We start from the raw sequence: 6,024 nt of genomic DNA, 5'->3' as shown, positions 1-6,024 counted from the left end.
GCCAATAAATTCTTCAACTTACATTAAGTGAACAAATTTCTTGAAAGTGAACAGCAAAAAAGTTCATTCAAAAGAAAATAACTGGAATAGCCATAAATCTAGTTTACTTAGAGATTTTATCTTAAAAGTATGTTGAATCTTGCCAAATGCTCTTTCTGCATCCAATGAGATAATTGTTTGTTTGTTTGTTTTCTTTTTTAGTCTCTGATACCATAAAAATTCACAGACTAGATTTTCAAATGATTAACCACCCCTTGAATTACTAGAGCAAATCCTCACTTGGTCAGGGAATATAGCCTTTTAAAAAATATATTTCTGGATTTGATTTGTTAATATTTTTTGCATATTTTTGTTCATCAGGGATATTATGAATAATTTTTGTTTTTGTAAGTTTATTTGGTTTGCTATTGGGATAATGCTGGCATTATAAAATGGGTTGGGAAGTGTTCGCTACTATTCTAATTTTGGAAGATCAGTATAAATATGAAGAAAAACAAATTTTAACATTTCCTTGTCAAATTGTTGAAAACAAAGAGAAAATCTTGAAGTCCATCAGAGAAAAAAAGAAACATTGTATGCTGAGAAACAAAGAGATCAGAAGACTTTTCTTTTGAAACTATACCAGGCAGAAGACAATTAAGTGGCTTTTTTACCATATGGAAAGGAAAAAAAAAAAAAAAAGTCTACCCAGTGAAAATACCCTGCAAATAAGTAGGCAAGATACTTGTTCAGACATCAAAAACAGATAATTCATTGTCAGCAGACTTGCATTGAAAGGAATGCTAAAGGGAGTTCTCCTGACAGAAGGAATATGATACTAGATAGACATTTGAGTCAACATACACACACATGTGCACGCACACACACACACACACACCAAAAAAGGCTGAACGTGGTGACAATGTGGGTAAATTTAATAGACTTTAATTTTCTTTAAAATCTCTCTAAAAGATGTTGTTAGTTGCTGTCCAGTTGATTCTGACTCATGGCAGCCCCACCTGTGCAGACTAGAACTACTTCATAGGGCTTTCAAGCCTTTGACCTTTCAGAAGCAGATTGCCAGGCCTTACTTCTGAGGGCCTCAGTGTGGGTTTGAGCCACCAACCTTTTGGTGAATAGCCGAATGCTTAACCATTTTGCACCACCCACAGACTACACTAATTGATTTTATTTATCCTGCTTGGATTTCTAAACTGTGGTTTGTCTTTCATCGCTTTTGGAAATCCTCAGCCTTTATCACTTCAGATATTTCTTCCACCCCATTCTCTTTTCTTCTCCTGAGATTGCAAGTATGTGCATGTTATATCTTTTGGTGGTGTTTCAAAACTCTCAGATCCTTTTTTCTTTTCTCCTTTTATTTCCTCTCTCTGTTTTAGTTTGAGTAATATTTTCTGAACTATCTTTAAAGCTTACTGATTCTTTCCACTGCTGAGAAGCCTGCTGAAATAATCATGTCTGTCTGATATTGTGTCTTTATTTCTAGCATTTCCATTTGTATCTTTTGTATACTTTCCACCTTTATTCTGAAATTTCCTCATCTTCTCATAAGTATTGTCACCTGCTTCACTACTAAAGCCCATTAACATATTAATCATAGTTATTTTAAGCTTCCTGTGTGAAAGTCAAACTCTGGGCCATCTGGAGATTCTGTTCAGTCTTTTATTTCCTGATTATAGGTCATATTCCTTGCTTTGTGTATCTCATAATGTTTAAATATATTCCAGACATTGTAAGTAAAAGGACCATTAAGACCAGGTAAGTAATTTTTATGCCTGGAAGTGGGTAGCCTTGTCTTCTGTCAGGCAACTCAAGTGAAGGGCTGAATCAATCTAGTCTTTAGCTGAGCTGGTTTTGGGTTCTGTTGTTGTTGTTACAGTTACCTTCACTGTACTGCAGGCTTCAAATTCCTATAGTGGCGGACCTCCACCGCCTTGAGCTTAACTTGAGTCTCAGAATGCTAGAGGCATTCTGTTAGCATTCCTGTTTCAACTTGACCCTGTCTTCCTATGCCACAAAGGTGGTTTCTCTCTGTGCTCTTTCCCTTCCTCTGGTGGTAGACGGCTATTGCATGTTACACATTACTGTATATATACGCAGTGGTTGGAGCAGGGCTTTCCTGATTTTCCTGCCTAGCTTTAATTGTAAGGAAGATCTGTGCAAATGACTACTGTGTTAGGTTGCTATCCAAAAGGTTGGAGGTTCAAGGCCACCTGGAGGTGGCCTGGAAGAAAGGCCTGGTGATCTTCTGGAAAATCATCCATGAAAACCCTATGGATCACAGTTTGACTCTGCCACACGTGTGCTCACCCTGAGTTGGAATCAACTCAACGGCAACTGTGTGTGCATGTGTGTGTGTGTTTTGCAGGGAGAGGGTCTGTGCATAGGAGGAGAAGCCCTGGTAGCGCAGTGATTAAGCACTTGGTTGCTAACTGCAATGTCGGCAGTTAAACCCAACCAGCTGTTTCATGGGAGAAAGATGTGGCAGTCTGCTTCTGTAAAGATTTACGGCCTTGGAAACCCTATGGGGCAGTTTTACTCTGTCCTATAGGGTTGTTATGAGTTGGAATCGATTCGACCACAGTGGGTTTGATTTTGGTTTGGGGTGCATAGGAGCCTCAGCGATAGGACTTTCTTGGCATATTTTCTTCCACCACAGTGGCAGCCACTACGTTGTAGTCACATAGAGCCCAGGGTGCAGTTGGGCTTCTCTATATACTCCTCCTCCACCAACAACCTAGGCAGACCCAGCATAACTGTGCCACTGTGGGGCCTCTTGCAGATTTTCTGCCCTACCCCTGATCTTTCTCTGGAACACCTGCTGGATGCACCCAGAAAAGAGATTGTGAGCGAGAGCAGATCTCCTTGTGTGTGGGACCCCCAGGAATTTTAAATTGCCATACTGGTCCACATACACCTTTTAAGAATTTGTTAACATTTCAGTTGTATTCTTCTGCCTGCCTTTATGATGATCATCGTTTCTTCCTGTGCACTGCCAAATTTAAATATTTCATGTGTCCGTCCCAGCTGTCCTCAGAGAGGCATGCCACCCTATAGAATTCAGTTTCCCAGATTGCTTGTATTATATTTTATATTATTCTGCTTTTTCTCATTGATATAGTAGGGTTGATGTTCTTTTGCAGTTTTCTGTATCACGCTTGTCTGATCTTGAGATTTTTGAAGAATTTGGGGCATTTAATTGGTACAATACCTCTCAATTTGGGTTTTCTTATACTACTGCATATGGGAGGGCACATGATCTCTATTTGTCCCACTACTGGTGATGTTAACATTGATCCCTTGGTTATCTGTCACATTCCTTTACTGAAAATTATATATTTTCCCTTTGTATTTAATTAGTTACTATAGGGAACACTGTGTTGTCTAAATATCCTATTATCCCTCAAATTTTACGCACCAGGTTTAAAATCCATTGATACATTTTGTCTGAATTAATTATTAGTGTGATGGTTGCCAGATTGTGATTTTCTAATTCTATCATTCCATCGACATCCATTTGTTGGCATTCTACTACAAGGAAGAACTTTCATTTTTCTTTTATTTACATATCAAGTATTTATTTATGTCATATGAACGCATGGATTCTTTACTGAATGGGTTATAATTTTTTGCTGTCATTATTTTGATGTTGCATTTATTCTAGATTTGGCCAAGAAGAATCACTTAAAGCTGTAGCCTGTGTCCCTTTGATATGTTCCTATCATTCTTTGAGTTCTTATTTTCAGTCATTAAAAAATGTTATAAGCTTGTCTTGTAGTTTTCCTGCTCCAGCCCCAGAACCAGCCGTTTCTCCAGGGAGCATCTGTTTCATTTAGTGGAGAATGGTATTTAGAAATCAATACCTGGGCAGTTATTTTTATTTTATAAATATCCATGAACTAGTAAATGACATAATAAGGAGTTAACCTATGTTAGAGGTTACATCAAAAAGCCAATACCAAACCCACTGCCGTCAAGTTGATTCCAACTCATAGCGACCCTGTAAGACAGAATAGAGCTGCCCCACTGGGTTTCTGAGGAGCAGCTGGTAGGTTTGAACTGCTGAGCCTTTGGTTAGCAGCCAATCTCTTAACCACTGTGCCATCAGGGCTCCAGAGGTTACATCAGAGGTCCTCAATAAAAGCTTAGTAAATGAATGAAAGAACTACTTAAAAAAAAGTTTTAGGGGGTAGCTTGGGTTTGATAACTTAATCATAGCCTCCACTTTTCCTGCTTCCCCCAAATCATTTTCTGTCTGTTGACAGAATAATTTTAATTTTCCTAAATTTCAGATCATCTTTTTAAATATACAGTGTTACTGTCTCCTGTATAAAATCTAAACCTCTTAGCCTAATACTAAAACCAAGAGGCTGACTCATGTGTAAACTTCCCTTCACCCGTTAAGCATATTCCAGTGAACATTTCTTATACTATTCCATTGGTTGAAAATTTATCTTACCTGTAGTAAAAATGCTATCTCATCCATGCAGCCTTCCTGATTTCCCCCAGCAGGACATGATTCATGTTTTTCAAACTCGGAATGATTATTTATTTGTTTTTCTGTATTGGTTCATCTCTCACACTCACCTTATATAGGATGTATGCTGGAAGATTTGTGCTACTTATGTAGACAACATTGACATAGATTGACCACTTTCCATTTGCTGGGAAATACTCATATCTCATCACTTAGTGCCAACTTGTCTTTTTTTTTTTAATTTTTTTCAATGATGAAAGTATAATCTTATCATCAAAATGTTTTAACATCTGTGAAACAGTAGAGATAACAAATGCGTGGTCTTGTATTGCTTATCTCAATGACATGTAAGTAGCTAGAAAGATGCATTTACACCAGTTTTACAAACGGAGCAAGTTTACAAACTTAGGTGAATTGCCCAATGACACCTTACTAACAAGTGCTGTATGTGGTTCTGAAATCTAGGCTGTTTAGCTTCAAATCTTATGTACCACATTCCATACTAGTCTATCTCACAATTATTTACAAAAAGCAGACATGATAAAACAAAAACGAAATCATTAATGCCCATTAAGCGAGGTATGGAAGAAGGAGTAAATGATGACATGTTTCAGAACCTGCCACTAAAACCTACCTGAAGAAGACGTAGAGATTGTTAATCTTGCATTAGAGATGATACAGCAAATGGGCTTCGCATAGAACTTCGCGTGGTGAAATTCATCCCAGCCCACATCTAAAGACACCTTTGAAACAACAACCGGTTGGAATAGGCTTTGCAGTTCAAAACTCACCTTCTATAGAAAGCCTTTTCTAAACCCCAGGATTGGGCTATATACCCTTTTCTTGTGCTCCATAATAGCTTCTCTCCTTATCTTTATACTTATACTGATAAACCAAAACCAAAACCAAACCCAGTGCCGTCAAGTTGATTCCAACTCGTAGCAACCCTATAGGACAGAGTAGAACTGCCCCATAGAGTTTCCAAGGAGCACCTGGCGGATTCGAACTGCCGGCCCTTTGGTTAGCAGCCGTACCACTTAACCGCTATTCCACCAGGGTTTCCACTTATACTGATAGCATTGCATTATTATTATTATTATTTGTGTGTGTGTGCATATGTGTGTATATCTCCAGATAGAGCATGATCTCCTTCCTTAGAGGCTGAACTATTTCTTATTTGTGCATGGTGCTGTACACATAGAAGATACGTGATAAATATCTGTTATATGAATGTCCTTATGACATGAAAAGATACATATATGTATATATACATACATATATATGTAAATTTATCACTTCATCTGCCCAGTGGTTAAAAAAGAATAAGCTATAGCTGCAGCATTTGTCATGATTTAGCTAGCAAATCATTTTCTAAACATCCATGTTTTCAAAATATCAGGTGTTTGTTTAAGAAACATAGAGGAGTTTTTTTAATTGTCCTTTTATGTGACAGAATAAAAGCTATTGTTATGTGTAAAATATTATTAAATTATATTATTAAATTGCATTAGTAGAGACGATATTAAATAAGATTGGCAAGTCTGAGTAAT

The sequence above is a fragment of the Elephas maximus genome, chromosome 7 (assembly GCF_024166365.1).
Source record: "Elephas maximus indicus isolate mEleMax1 chromosome 7, mEleMax1 primary haplotype, whole genome shotgun sequence".
Lineage (NCBI taxonomy): Eukaryota > Metazoa > Chordata > Mammalia > Proboscidea > Elephantidae > Elephas > Elephas maximus.
Note: the sequence above shows the minus strand (reverse complement) of the source record.